The sequence below is a fragment of the Eleutherodactylus coqui genome, chromosome 1 (genome assembly GCF_035609145.1).
Source record: "Eleutherodactylus coqui strain aEleCoq1 chromosome 1, aEleCoq1.hap1, whole genome shotgun sequence".
Classification (NCBI taxonomy): Eukaryota; Metazoa; Chordata; class Amphibia; order Anura; family Eleutherodactylidae; genus Eleutherodactylus; species Eleutherodactylus coqui.
The window spans coordinates 336,916,054-336,931,601 of NC_089837.1; the positions used below are offsets into that span (position 1 = coordinate 336,916,054).

The following is a 15,548-nucleotide window of genomic DNA, read 5'->3' on the forward strand; positions in this document are numbered from 1 at the left end:
TGGCTGCCTTAGCTTTCTAGTAAATATTCTTTTAGTGGATATGCAGTAAAAGTCTGATTGGTGGACGCTGCTTGTCTGCTTCATATCTCCCAAAACTATAATGGTGTGTGTGTGTAATCCCACCCTCCCCAATCAGACCATTATAGCTCATACTAACCATCAGACCCCCTGCCTCAACACATAATTGGAGTTGATAAGGCAAAACTGTGATACACTGTATATAATATTGCTGAATATCTTTATTATAGGCTTTGATGATGATGATGCACTGCCTGGACCTCAGTGTTCACTAAACCAAACTGGTAAGCAATCTGTATTTAAAGAGACATTCTGTGTTTCATTTACTATGTAACCCGTTTCCCCAGCTAGTATTACCTGGTTTATTAATCTATCCGAAGATTCCTGGAGTCCTTCTCTTCAGGTGGGTCATGTGATCTCATTCTGACCCCCTGAGAATTAGTTTGTTTTTTATGCTGTGCTATTAGTAGGAAGCTATTTGTTTGAGTACAGGTAATTGGCTTTAAAACTCTTGGGAAACACTGGGGCTGATCATCCTGCTGGAAGCTGGGAGAGGAAGTGGCAGTCCTAATATCATGCATTGTCTCCTTTTGCATGTCCGCTTGTAGTCTTTCATAATTGCTGTGAATGTCATTCTTTATTTTGTCGTGTGGTAAAGTTGCCCATTCTTATTGACAAAACAGTCCTCACATCCTGCTAACGGCACATCTAACACAAGCTGCTTGTTTGAGTTCTTCCCAAAATGACTCAATGATGTTGAGGGCTCCCCTTATGACAGATCCATGTCTCTACTGACGCTTATACCTGTTACTTTCCACAAAGCTCCAGCACTGTGTAATATTGTGATGCTTCTGTAACAGAGGTGATCATACCGGGTCTACGTAAATACCAGCAGAGTGGTCACCCCTCTACTGATTCTGATCCTAGAATGTGTTCATTAACCCTTTGCAATCCAATTTTGGATTCGGGGTTTCCTATGGGGCTTTCTCTTTCTGTCATTTTACAATGGCGCTATCTGCTGGCTAGAGCCAGTACTGCAGTATGTGACATGCCAAAGAAGCCATCGACAACAGAGCGGCTAGTAATATAAAGTAAGAATACCCTGCTGGACCTCTTCCGACATCCAAGCTGTACAGCCTTCAATCAGAATGTCTGAAGACGTCAGACAGTGGATTGGAAAGGGTTAAGACCCTTAATCCCCCCAGCAGTTCAGGACGGGCTCTGTCCCTTCTGCAGGAAAAGGACATTATAATTTTAAACGAACAGACCTTGTTCTACTTTAACTGTCTGTAGCTCTGTTTCTATCAGGGCTATCAGATAGAATATTTGTAGCCCTTACAGAATTGGAGCTATAGCAGTTTTAAATGGGTTTGGAAATACTAAAATTATAGATGTCATTTTTTCATTTAGTGTGGTGAGGAGAGAGGGAGGGGGGGGGGGAATTAATTTTTGTGTATGGTATCACCCTCTACTCCCACCACTAACTCCACCTCTCCCATCAATCAGAGAGCATTGTCATATATGGGCTTTTTTACAACAAAAGGAGTGAAATTACTTTACACAGTTTAATACTACAGATGCTGCAGTCATTGCTGACCGTGGCATCTAAATGTTTTTATAGAAAAAAAATACAACTTTTTACCCCTTACACAAGGCTTTAAATACTGAAAAAATAACAAAATAAACCCTACTCATGATTGGTATTGCCACATCCATAACAGCCCATACTATAAAATATTACTTTATATTTCAATCACAGCAAATTCAGCAAAAAAAAGGAATATCCAAAAAAGCTGTTTTCTGATCGTCTCGCTTCCCCTAAATAGATATAAAAAAAGGAATAAAAAAATTGTATATACCTGAAAATGTTACCCATTAAAACTACACATCTGACATAAACAGGCCTGATACCGCTGTCAGCTGATAATGCTTTGGTCCTGGAATGTGGCGCCTCACAAGGTATTTGTGTAAAAGAAAAAAAAAGGTTTTATATTGTGCGAAAGTGGTAAAGCAAAATAAAACCTGTATAAATTTGGTGTTGTCATAATCTTTAGGTCTGTTTCACAGGGGCTACAAAATCGCACCATTTTGTAGCAATGCGATGTCGCTACAAAACGCATGTATGTGAAGCCCATGGTTTCCAATGGGTTCATCCACATGAGATATTTTGTAGCCTGAAAGAACCCATTGGAGACCATGGGCTTCACAGACATGTGTTTTGTAGCGATGTTGCATGGCAACAAAATCGTGGGATTTTGTAGCCCGCGTGAAACAGGCGTAATGGCTTGTAGATGAAAGGTAATATAACAGTAACATAATATTTATACCATGTCATAAAAATAAATCACAAAAAACAATGGGGAAATAGCTTTTTTTCTATTGCTTCCAGCAAATAAAAATAATAATAAGTTTTTCAATACATTACGTGTACCCAAAGTTGTTTTGTATAAGGCTGCATTCAGACGACCGTATATCGGCTGGGTTTTCACGCCCAGCCGATATACGGCGTCTCACTCTGCTGGGGAGGAGGCTGGAAAAACCAGGAGCAGTGCTCTGAGCTCCCGCCTCCTCTCTGCCTCCTCTCCACTCCCCTGCACTATTTTCAATGAGGAGAGGCGGGACAGGGGTGGAGCTAATTCATTAAATGTAGCCCCGCCCCGTCCCTCCTCCTCTCATTGCAAACAGTGCACAGGGGCGGGGAGGGGGTGGAGAGAAAGCAGAGAGGGGGTGGGAGCTCAGAGCACTGCTCCTTGCTCTTCCAGACTCCTTCCCCTGCAGAGAGAGACGCTGTGTATCGGCTGGGCGTGAAAACCCAGCCGATATATGGTTGTCTGAATGCACCCTCGTCCTGTCAAACGCAAGGTGAAAAACAGCTACATTGATGAAAAAATGAAAAAGTTTTGATCGCTGGAACACAAAAAGGGATTCGATTTACTGGCCCCTAATGATAAAATTACTTATTTCACCAAGGGGTTAAAAATGCACTTAAGCTAACAGAGTTCTTTGTCACCATTGTTTTTTGCAACATAAATTCAAAATTGCAATAAAAAGTGACATTTTAGGCAGGAATTCCAACTGAAGGCATTTTAGACGTATTTTATAGAACTGTTTGTATTACATTAATATTTCCTGTCCTTCATTTGAACAGATCGTCAGTGCGAGAGCATGGAAATCACATGTCTGATTAATAACACCATTTGTGGTAGGTTTCACCCTCAGGTGGTTATAAACTGTGTCTGATGTAGCGTGGGTTAAAGATTTCAGTGCAGTTTTAGGTAAGGGCAAATAGTATTTAATAAAGCTTTTAATAGAGAGTCAGCTGTGCTGTCTAATAATATAGCAGTAAATCTTCTAACCCTGCAGTGACACCCCCCTAAATGTCTACCCTTGGGAAGACCCCAGACTCCATCCCAACTTGATTTATATGTGAAGGATTTTCCCTACCCTTTTAGTCTATGAAAGCTGCTCCTCTAAAAGGAGTTTCTATTGAAAAGTTGACTTTTAAAGGATGACAAGCAAGACTTACATGTGCCACTTAATCATCTGAATGTGGGCCAGTGCTGCATCACTAAAGGGAGCTAGAGGGGGAGACTTCTGTGGCACATTAGGGCAACTGCCAGATAAGGGTAGGGGGCAGAGCCAAATTTACCCCTAGACATTGGAGGTCCAGTGCCTAAGGCGGCCCCATGCCGGGAGCAGCCTCGTTGCCAGCAGTCAGGACTTTTTTTCAACCTCGTCTCCTGCCTCTTGTTAGAGATGCCAGTATATTTGCTGTTTTTATAGGGGCGGGTGGAAGAGGATTCAGGATAAAGGCTGTATGGCAGAGAGGGAGGATGACAAGCCATGCTCCGCTCTCACTTCTCTGCCATGCGAAGAGACTGCAGAGCTAACACAGTAAGAGAACACAGAGGAAGCCTTGCCTGACCGCCTCAGATCCAAACTACAGACTCACTTGTGAAGTGTTAAGCCCCATTTACACACAACGATATCATTTGAACGAGGGAACGACTGAACGAATTAACGATTTTTTGCATAGAAATGCATAGCATTTAGATGGAAGGATAATGGTCTGAAATCCTCTCCATTTCCCTCATTAGCTAAGATAAACACTGTTTAGGTTGTTTGCTCAGGTGGACGTGTGTTTATGCGAGCAACTTGCTTAATGTTTAACTTTTTAATTAGTGTGAATTCATTTTAAGAAATTTTGGGCGATTAATCATTACGTGTAAATGGGCCTTAAGTAGTAAGTAATTACACTGTTTTATGTTTTCTTTAATCTCTGTAGAATGGCCACATGGAGGTAGGAGGGGGAGAGGTTGGCATAAGCGGCTTTACCTGACTCCTTATATCACTATGCTTCAGTTTTAATCTGGCCATACAATTAAGATAACATCAATTTGGACAGTCAGTCATCCATGGGATCATTTGTATGAATGATCCCACAAGTAGCTCTATAGATCAAAGTAGATGATAAGGGACCGTCAGCTTACTTCTGCATAACGTGTATGGTCGCCTTCAGTGGGGTTGTCCTAGCAAAATAAGTGTGGGTAGAGGATAATGTGTGAACTTATTCTTTTATGGTTTATTCAACAAACGTAGGGCATGTTCATATCTGTGCCTGGCGATTTGTTTGGACCGTCCACTGCAGATCTGGCATAAAATCCTGTAGGAAATAGTGCAGTATGCTCTTCTACTTTGTCTGGGAAACCGTCAGAGAGCTGGATGGAAGTCACATGGACCCATTATACTTATTGGGGGCCATTTGGTGCTGGCATGTGCCAATCCAGTGCTTCGGTCTATCCCATTGTTCAGCTCCTATGATGGAACCGAACAGTAGAAGAGTTGAGTGCAGAGGCAATGGCAAACCACCCCAGAAAAACAGTCTGCCAAGAAAACGTGACGATGTGACGTCACCATAGGAGTTGGTCACTACTCAATGCTTGCACCAAGGGACTTCACCTTGTATCTTACTAAAGAGGTCCTATATGGTATTTGTCTTCTGTGGTCATAATTCACTCAACATAACCAAAGTTTAGATTTTTAGTTCAATCGGTTTTTATTGGTTTTCAAAGAAAAGTATTATATAGACATTGCACAACATCGTTGATATCAACATGTGTCCATATAAGCACAACAAACAACATATCTTGGTTTCCTAATACTTATGGCATGAACTAGATTGTATAGCTTAATCTCTTGTGTCTCGTATCAGAAATTGGGAACTGCGCAATGTAAGATTATAACAAATCATGAACAAAACTGGGGGGGTGAGGGGGGGGATGAGTGGAAAGGTGAAGCGGGGGTAGAGGAAGGGGAAGGGGGGGTAAGGGAAAAATATCAGCCTCGCTTACCCGCTCCTAAAGGTTGTTATAAACCTAACCGCAAAGTTTAGATTTTTAGATATGAATTACTTGATATTAGTTTTCTATCATTGATAAACTTTGTCTTAGACTTCTAGAATGCATATACTGTATAACTCAATACATATGTATATGTAATTAAAGAATGTAATACTGAACCCTTGTTTCATGTTTTTATCTATTAGGACATCAACTCTGAAGCACAACAGAACACAGATCGTTCCCATTTATGACTGTGTGGTATAAATCCTGTAGATTTCCTGTCACTGTTAGTTTCTTATTTGTGCAACAATGTTTTCATTGGCTGTTTATAAGGTTTTCCTATTAATTTTAGATGTTTTCCTGTTTGCTTGTAAGAACATTTCATCTATTTAGTTTTGATGCATCAGTGTTTTGCTTGTTGTAATAGTAGACCTGTTGCTTTAAGATTATTTGGCGTTCTTATAGTAATAAGGGCCCTTAAGAGATATTCTTGTAAAAGGATTCCATTCTGTTATAAACTTGTGCCTAATTACTCTGAAATAAATCTTACATTGTTTCTAGCACACCGTGTTATTTCTGGAGCAGATGGTTTGTTTTGTGTATATTGTATCATTTAAAGGGGTTGTCTCGCGAAAGTAAGTGGGGTTATACACTTCTGTATGGCCATATTAATGCACTTTGTAATGTACATCGTGCATTAAATATGAGCCATACAGAAGTTATTCACTTACCTGCTCCGTTGCTAGCATCCACGTCTCCATGGCTCCGTCTAATTTCGCTGGCTTCTTGCTTTTTTAGACGCGCTTGCACAGTCTGTGCTTCTGCCTGGTGAATGGGGCCGCTCGTGCCGGAGAGCTGCTCACCGTGTCGTCATCGTAGCTCCGCCCCGTCACGTGTGCCGATTCCAGCCAATCAGGAGGCTGGAATCGGCAATGGAACGCTAGGAAGGAGAAGAAAATCCACAGTGCACCATGGGAGAAGACCCGCGGTGCACCGTGGGAGAAGACCAGCGGCGCCATCTTTAAAAGAAGAATAGAAGAAGCTGCAGAACGCTGATGCAGGTAAGTGCAATGTGCTTTTTAAAAACTAACCTATGTTTTCTTTTTAACAGGGCAGAATGCGGGGGTAAGTGAAAAAAAATTTTTTTACGCTTTCGCCTTGAGACAACCCCTTTAACTTGAAGTATTCGCTGTTAGCATCAAGGACTCACCGCTTGTATCAAAAAGAAGTCGTGTTGGAGGGGGCGTGGCTAACTGCCGATGGAGTGAGCCGCGTTTGCTCTGAGCTCCCGCCGGACCCGCCGACAGAACGGACCAGTGTGCCGCCGCAGACCCAACACTGACCGGGCATGACGAAGAGGAGACCGGCCGAGACCCCTTAGCACCCGCGGAAGACATCCGGACCCGGAATGGAGCGCTTCCTCCACTCCCCCGAAGAGATCCCCACATCGAGCGGGAGAGGCAAGATGGCGCCCCGCAGACCGGCCAGAGAAGTAAGAGGGGGGAGGGAAGAGGAGGTGCGGAGCGACGCTGCAGAAAGGCCCCCCACCGAGCACTCCAGGGATCCAGGCAGCCCAGAGGGAGACGAGACGCCGGCAGCAGCAGCCCCCAGCACCGATCTAGCTCCACAGAGCAGACTCCTGAAAGACAAAGGGGGAGGGGGGAGGGGGAGAGCGCTCCAGGCAGCGGAGAAACAGAGGCTGCATCTCACAGCCCAGCTGCAGGGGCTCACCCCTCCCAGAAGGAGAATAAAAGCCTCAGGGGACAAAACGAGCCTCACATAAAGGCCACCCCAGAACATAGCCACATGCAGGACAGACTCCTGGAAGATAGAGGGGGGGAGAGCACACCAGGCAGCAGAAAACCAGAGACTGCATCTCACACTAGTATCCCAGCTGCAGGGACTCACCCCTCCCAGAAGGAGAATCAAAGTTGCAGGGGACATAATGAGCCTCACATAAAGGCCACCCCAGAACACAGCTACCCACAAGAGGACCCTCTATTAACCCCTCATTACCCCAAGAAACAAGGGAGTAAGAAAGGGACTCTGGACCCCTGTAGCTAGACCCTACTAAACCCAGAGACGTGATATGTCGGGTTCATTTTTAGAAAGAGCAAATTCTTCAACGCTCACGCACGATGAAAGACTTACATTTCAAGGGCCGCACGGTAGCCATATACCCGGATTTATCCAAACGCACCCTCCAGCTCCGCAGAGCCCTCAAGCCACTGCTGACAGCCCTGAGAGAGAAAGACATCCCGTATAGATGGGGATTCCCCTTACAGCTACAAGCCAAAAAAGGAGGGAAATTGGCCACCTTCAGGCACCTGGGCGACCTCCCTAAATTTCTAGGAACTTTGGAACTTCCACAAATAGTAATCCCTGACTGGCCCAGGATCGGAGGGATGCCGTTTCCGCCACCCAAAACAGACTGGCGAACCGTAGGCGCCCCAAGAAAAAGGAACAAGAACAGAGTACCAAATGATCAAGATGCCGATTAAGACCCGCAGAGCAACACAAACCACAGGCAGCTCTACCCCGGTTCGTGTCTCTACGAAGAACACCCGGGATGGAGTCCCTGGCGGGTCATCTCCCTCTTGCTCGAACTCAAAATCGTGATCCTGAATCTGACTCCCTCTTACCACAAAGATAATTAAGGGTCCTGCGGCGGACATGACTGTAGTCTGCAGATAAGCAAATTCTCTCTCCCCCCCCCTCCTCACCCCCCTCTTCTCTCTTTGCTCTTACTTCTCTCCGCCTTCTTCCCCCTCGTTCTGTCCACCTCTTTTGCCCACACACTAACTCCTTTCTCTCTCTCTCCGATCCACCTTACCTCTTTCTCCCCAGGAGAAAACAAAAGATGCATATGCTCGGCGGTGAAGGCGGGGGCAGACCTCTGTTGTCGGTCTCCCCTCTCCTCCACCTAGATTAGGCAGCTCAAAGCTGCATCTACGGACAGCGTATTCCATTATATTTTATTCCAGTTATTTTAGTAATTTTGATTTGAGTGGCCTAACTAAGGCCAATTAATGTTCTTGGTTTGTATCTTCCCCTCCCAGGCCTTCCCCAGACACTACCCAACCCCCCTCTCTCCCACCCCTACCCAACCACGACCTCGCTTACGCCACATGGGAAACCTGCATAATATCTTGGCCTATGGCTAGCCTAACGGTGTGCTCCTATAATGCCAAGGGGTTGAACATCCCCTCTAAAAGGGGGCAAATCCTGTATTACATGCAGAAAAAAGGGAGAAAGGTACTCCTCCTTCAGGAAACACACTTTAAGACTGGGGAAATCCCGTCTTGCTCCACGAGAGCGTACCCCACATGGTTCCATAGTTCTAATCCAAACCGCAAATCAGGAGGAGTATCCTGTTACTATACAGTGCGGCATGGGGTCCCGCGGTCGGCGCGCGTCGCTCCGGCGTCGGCTCCAGCAGCCTGGAGCCCTGTGTCGAGGTCATCCCAGCAGCTTGGGTTGGCCAGTGGGCGGCGGCGTGGGCGCGCCCGCCCGCACTCCTCTGTGCTTCTTATACAGCAGTGGGTGGAGTTGCCTCCTCCCACTCTCCGCCCCTGGGCGGAACCTTGTGGTTAAAAGACTGGCAGTGAACTGAGCTCATTGCCAGTTATTGGTTCTGCATGCACCTAGCCAGTCTGTCTGCGGGTCTCCTCAGTCAGTCCCTAGTTGTCGGTCAGCTCCCTCTGGTCCCCTGTTACTCAGTCTGTTTTAGTTGGTTCTGTTTGCCTCTAATCTAGTCTGGCCCAGTCAGCACTAGTTGCTATCCAGCACCCTGCCAGTTTGCCTGTGAGTTCCATCTCCAGCCTTGTCAGTTTTGTTGGTCTGATTCATCTGCCTCCTCTGTCGGCACTCTGTTCCCCCCATTAGGTAGGTTCCTGCTTGTCAGTCGCCAGGTCCCTAGCCAGGGCAGGGACCGCCGTCCAGTTGTCCGCCTGGGGTTAGCCAGGGCCGAGGCAAGTAGGCAGGGACAGTGGGGGTGCGGGAGATCAGGGCACCCCAACTGGCGCTCGGGGGGCAGAGTGCCGTAACATAATAACTGGCGCTTAAAATACTGTTTTTCTTTTCATGGCGGCAATCAGCGCCCTCGCAAACCAGCTGCAAGACCTGGTGCCGGTGATCCGGGATTTGTCAGCTCGCATGGTGGCCCAGGAGCAGTGGGCATTGTCGCAGGAGCAGAATGCCGTTACCAGTCCCGAACCCAAGTGCCCTCTTCCCGAAGTGTTCTCTGGGGAGAGGAACAAGTTTTTTGTTTTTCAACAGGCGTGTCGCCTGTTTTTTCGGATGCGTCCCCGCTCTTCCGGCTCGGAGGTCCAGAGGGTCGGGCTCATAATGTCCCTGCTGTGGGGCTCTGCCCAGACTTGGGCCTTTTCCATTCCCGAGGGTTCCCCCTCCCTGCATTCGGTGGACTCCTTTTTTCAGGAACTTGGGGGCATCTTCGATGAACCGGACAGAGTGGGGTTGGCGGTTTCTCGGTTGCTGGCGCTGCATCAGGGGTCGCTTTGTGTGGAGGATTATTGCTCCAATTTCAGACGCTATGCGGGTGATACTGCATGGAACGATAGTGCCCTGAAAGACGTTTTTATGCAAGGTCTCTCAGACGCGGTCAAAGAACTGTTGATCTCCCATCCCGTTCCCGGGTCCTTAAAGGAGGCTATGGAGTTAGCAGTGAAGGCAGATAGGAGGCTCAGGGCTGGGAAGCAAGATAGACCGACCCATAGAGTCAGGGAAGTCATTTGTCCTGTTCCCTCCCCGCCCGTACCAGTCTCTGTTCCCGAACCTATGGAACTGGACCCGCTGGACCCCAAGGAGCGACGCCGGATTCGGTTATTACATAATCTCTGTCTCTACTGCGGGAAAGCTGGACATCGGGTGATAACTTGCCCCTGGAGGCCTCAGCGTCCACAGTCTGAATCGGCAGAAAGACTTCCAGTCCTAGGCGACTGCAGGGAGGGTCGCCTAGGACCTCAGGTACGTCCTAGACTTCTGATACCCTGCCAGGTTAGATTCCGGAACTTCTCCCGCCTAGGGCAGGCGTTTATTGATTCCGGAGCAGCTGCTAACCTGATAAGTATGCGTCTCGTTGAGCCCCTGAGGGCTGAATTTGTGGCGCTGAAGACGCCAATTCGTTTTGCTAGCATTGATGCTACTCCTCTTGCTTCGGGCTTGGTTCGATGGAGGACCCCAGTGTTACAACTCATGGTGGGGGGTCGCCATTCGGAAGGTCTATCATTCCTGGTGATGGAGAAAATGTCGGTAGACATGGTACTAGGGATGCCGTGGCTGGCGTTGCACAACCCCCAATTCGATTGGGCCACTGGGGAGCTAACCCAGTGGGGGCCGTCCTGCCATAGCCATCGCGCTCCCCCTCCCCCCTGCTCAGTCGAACAGAAGGGGTACCGGTCCTCTGGAAATCGCAAAAGGAGGGGTCGCACGGGGTGCCATAAGTCTTTATCGAAACCTGTTGTCTCTTCGGTGATGCCCACCTCCGGTCCCCCGCCGCCCACCCTGGTCTGTGATGAAGTTGAACACAAGGCCCAGGAGGTCCTGGATTCTTGCCGGGGTCCAGGAACCGTACAATATTTGGGGACCCGGAAGAGTTTTTTGGTGTATGATAGCTCAGATGACAGTGATTTTAAAGTTAGAGATGCCTCAGATTTTGAAGGCAGCGTCATTGGTAGCGAGGATGGGTCAAAAGACAGTGGCGAATGGTTGGACAGTGACTCGGAAGACGACCTGAAACATGACGATATGTCAACGGTTGGCCCTGAAGCAAATGGGGCAGCCACAGACTACTGAAGTCATGGACCTGAGGATCAGTCCATGGTGTCCGCTCAGGAGGGTCACATTCTCGGGTTGGTACAGCGTTTTCACAGCCTTTGCCTGGATAAACCTGGTCGAGTTTCCGGGGGCCCGGAGGTCCCCCGTCAGAGGGGGGGTAATGTTACCATACAGTGCGGCATGGGGTCCCGCGGTCGGCGCGCGTCGCTCCGGCGTCGGCTCCAGCAGCCTGGAGCCCTGTGTCGAGGTCATCCCAGCAGCTTGGGTTGGCCAGTGGGCGGCGGCGTGGGCGCGCCCGCCCGCACTCCTCTGTGCTTCTTATACAGCAGTGGGTGGAGTTGCCTCCTCCCACTCTCCGCCCCTGGGCGGAACCTTGTGGTTAAAAGACTGGCAGTGAACTGAGCTCATTGCCAGTTATTGGTTCTGCATGCACCTAGCCAGTCTGTCTGCGGGTCTCCTCAGTCAGTCCCTAGTTGTCGGTCAGCTCCCTCTGGTCCCCTGTTACTCAGTCTGTTTTAGTTGGTTCTGTTTGCCTCTAATCTAGTCTGGCCCAGTCAGCACTAGTTGCTATCCAGCACCCTGCCAGTTTGCCTGTGAGTTCCATCTCCAGCCTTGTCAGTTTTGTTGGTCTGATTCATCTGCCTCCTCTGTCGGCACTCTGTTCCCCCCATTAGGTAGGTTCCTGCTTGTCAGTCGCCAGGTCCCTAGCCAGGGCAGGGACCGCCGTCCAGTTGTCCGCCTGGGGTTAGCCAGGGCCGAGGCAAGTAGGCAGGGACAGTGGGGGTGCGGGAGATCAGGGCACCCCAACTGGCGCTCGGGGGGCAGAGTGCCGTAACATATCCATTGCTTTACACAACTCCCTGCAAATTCAACCCCTTGGCACGAAGCGCGATCCTGAGGGCAGATACCTCTTCCTCAAAGCTGATGTCGCGGGCAGGATAATTACAATAGCTAACTTATATTTCCGAAACCAGGGACAGAGCGCCTTTGGAATAGGTACCATGAGGGAATTATCGGAATTCGCGGACGGAACCGCTATTATTCTAGGAGGCGACTTCAACCTGGCGATGGACCCCGAATTAGACTCGTCTTCAGGTAAGTCCTCGGTCTCCCGCTTGGCAGCACGGGCCCTGGTTAAGGAGCTGGGGAACATGCACCTGGTAGATCTGTGGCGCTTGCTCCATCCGGGCGCCAGGGACTACACATTCTACTCAGCAGCCCATAATAGCTATGGCAGGCTTGATTATATTTGGATCTCCCACGCTCTCCTAGACTTTAAGCCGGCATGCACATTCGGACCTTTTATTTGGTCAGACCATGCCCCGGTATACGCAGACCTGGACGGCCCCCTTAGGGACCCCCGGGCACGTGGGTGGAGACTCAACGATAATATCCTAAAAGACCCCACATGTGCGCAAGAGATCAAATCAACCATAAATAACTTCCTAATTGACCACAATAATGACCCCACACGGACCCCACTTAAATGGGAAGCGCTAAAATGTGTCCTGAGAGGCACCCTAATCTCACAAGGGGCCAGGCTAAAAAGAGAACGCGCAAAGGAACTGGGAAACCTACTTACCACACTACAGGAAAAACAAATAGCAAACAAAAGGTCCCCAAGCGACACACTACGGGCAGACTTATCAACACTTAGACAAAAAATAATATCAATCTTAGATCAACAGACATTAGTGTTTAGAGACAGAATGCGGAGGGAAGTGTACGAGACCGGGGACAAATGTGGTCGCCGCCTTGCGCGAGTCCTCCACCCTAGAACACCTCAAACACATGTCCCCAAAATCCAGAGGGCCAAAGGGGGGGCGGCGATCTCCACTAAAGACATCCTAGAGGAATTCCGCATGTACTATAAGAAACTATACGACATAGATAGGCCCGCTCAGGAAGGAGAGGGGGAGCAAAGTGAAGAGAGAGCCTTCCTAGATAGATATGGACCAGGACCCCTGGGAGCGGAGGAGTCTGAGGCCATGGAGGCGGACTTCACCTGCGAGGAGATAACCGACATAATCAAAAACCTAAAGATAGGGAAGAGCCCAGGCCCGGATGGCTTCTCAGCCAGGTTTTTTAAGCTCTTTGCGGAAGAACTATCCCCCTTCCTAACCCAAGTCTTTAACGATATTTCCAGGGGAAGCCCCCTACCCCCACAGGCCCTTCAGGCCCATATAGTGGTAATTCTAAAACCAGGCAAGGATCCCTCCTCTTGCGCTAGCTATAGGCCTATCTCCTTACTGAATTTAGACATAAAAATGATGGCGAAACTCTTAGCAAACAGGCTCAGTAGACACATTCCTGACTTAATACACAAAGATCAGGTAGGATTTGTCCCGGGCAGGGAGGCGCGAGATAATACCATCAAAGCCATCTCCCTAATTACGCGCGCAAGATCGACGGACAAACCGCTATGCCTCTTAGCAGTAGATGCTGAGAAGGCGTTTGACAGGGTCAGGTGGAGCTTCTTGGAGGGGACCCTCTGTCGAATGTGATTGGGGCAAAGGATGAGAAAGTGGATTATGGCGCTGTATAATGGACCCTCCGCAAGGATACGAGTAAACGGTGCCTTGTCGGATGAGATAATGATAAAGAATGGGACGCGGCAGGGCTGTCCTCTATCGCCCCTGCTACCGCCCTCACTATGGAATCCTTGGCCAATGCCATCAGGGAAAATGGATCGTTAAAGGTCAGGCGGAGGGCCCCTCCGAACACAAGCTAGCATTATTTGCGGACGACCTCCTCCTGTTCCTGTCAAACCCTAGAGTGGGGTTACCGGTGGTGATGAAGGAGTTTGAAAGATATGGCCAGGTCAGCAATTTTAAAGTGAATCTCCAGAAATCGGAAATTCTTAATGTAACCCTCCCTCAGGAGGAGGCCGAGGCACTCGCTGCTTCCTTCCCCTTCAAATAGAAAGACTCCTATATAAAATACTTGGGGGTTCAACTACCGGCGGACCCGGCACAGATATTCGAACTAAATTTCCTCCCCTATGCAGATAGGCTGAGGGCAGACCTAAACAGGTGGAGCCTACTGTATGTTTCGTGGACGGGGTGGATTAACTCCATAAAGATGGACGCCCTTCCGAAGTTCTTGTATCTGTGTCAGACTATGCCGATACACCTAGGTCGTCAATACTTACTCAGCATCCGCTCCCTAATAATTAATTTTGTATGGGCAGGGCGTAGATCGAGGCTTAGCTACAGAGTGCTCACCCGAGCCAAGGAGGAGGGAGGGCTGGGGCTTCCAGACTTTGCGCTTTACTATAAAGCAAGTATAGCCAATTTCGTCCTCACACTACTTCAAGGGAGGGCGACAAAATTGTGGGTGGAAATGGAACATGAATCAGACGCTAGGGCGATACAGGGGGCCCCATGGATCCCAAGACAATACATGGGAGACCTCACCTCCCTGTCACCCCTTGTCAAGGGGATTCTCAAGATCTGGGGGACATTCGCATCAAAGCTAGGTCTAGCAACAGTACCGGGCCCCCTTACACCACTACTGGCCAACCCTCAATTCCCAGCAACTAGAAGCATTATATCGATACTATCCCTCCCTAGTCATCCAATACCGAGAGTCAGAGATGTACTGACCCAAAATGGAATGAAGTCCCTGACGGAGATTCACGGGAACTCCATCCCACACCCGGGAGCCTGGCTGAGATACCTTCAAGTTAGGGAGTTTGTGGGGTCCCTGGCGTCTGAGGGGTGTGGTAATAAGCAGTTGACGCCGTTTGAGCACCTGTGCATGTCCTCGGCTCCTACCGAGCATGGAATATCAACTATTTACAAGTTGCTGCTGACAAAGGAGACGGACGAACCACCCAGTTACACAGCCCAGCGGGAATCAGAACTGGGCAGAAGCCCAACGAGGGCAGATTGGCAGAGAGCGTTCCTTTTATGCCACAAAAGTTCCAGATTTGGGAGACTCCAGGAGCAAAACTATAAGGTCCTATCCAGGTGGTATTGGACACCGTCGAGACTGCATCAACTCGATAAACAAATACCCCCAACCTGTTGGAGGTGCCAGAAAGGCTCTGGGACAATGTCGCACATTTGGTGGGACTGCCCCCCAGTTAGAGAACTCTGGTATAATATAGAAACATTATACAACGAGATGACCAGGTCGGCGGTGTCCCTGACAGCTGAAATGACCCTGCTCCTGATGCTCCCCGGACCTATAGCCAAAGTCAAGGCGGACTTATTAAGGATGGTGATACTGGCAACAAGGATGTCTGTCCCTGGGCTGTGGAGATCCACGACCCCTCCCACTAGAATAGTTTGGGCTGAGAAACTGAACCTCCTTATGAGGTATGAAGAGGAGGGGGCTGATTGCGAGCAGGAACGACTGTACTCCCACGATTTCTGGAGCCCTTGGATC

General features: G+C 48.8%; 1 long non-coding RNA gene across 1 annotated transcript; it reads left to right on the top strand.

The window, feature by feature from the left end:
- The first annotated feature begins 250 nt into the window (after positions 1 to 250).
- Positions 251 to 5,612, top strand: LOC136612226 (uncharacterized). The gene is made up of 3 exons (XR_010790375.1): positions 251 to 302; positions 3,167 to 3,220; positions 5,564 to 5,612. It is a non-coding gene; the product is annotated as an uncharacterized lncRNA (long non-coding RNA).
- Positions 5,613 to 15,548: the final 9,936 nt, after the last annotated feature.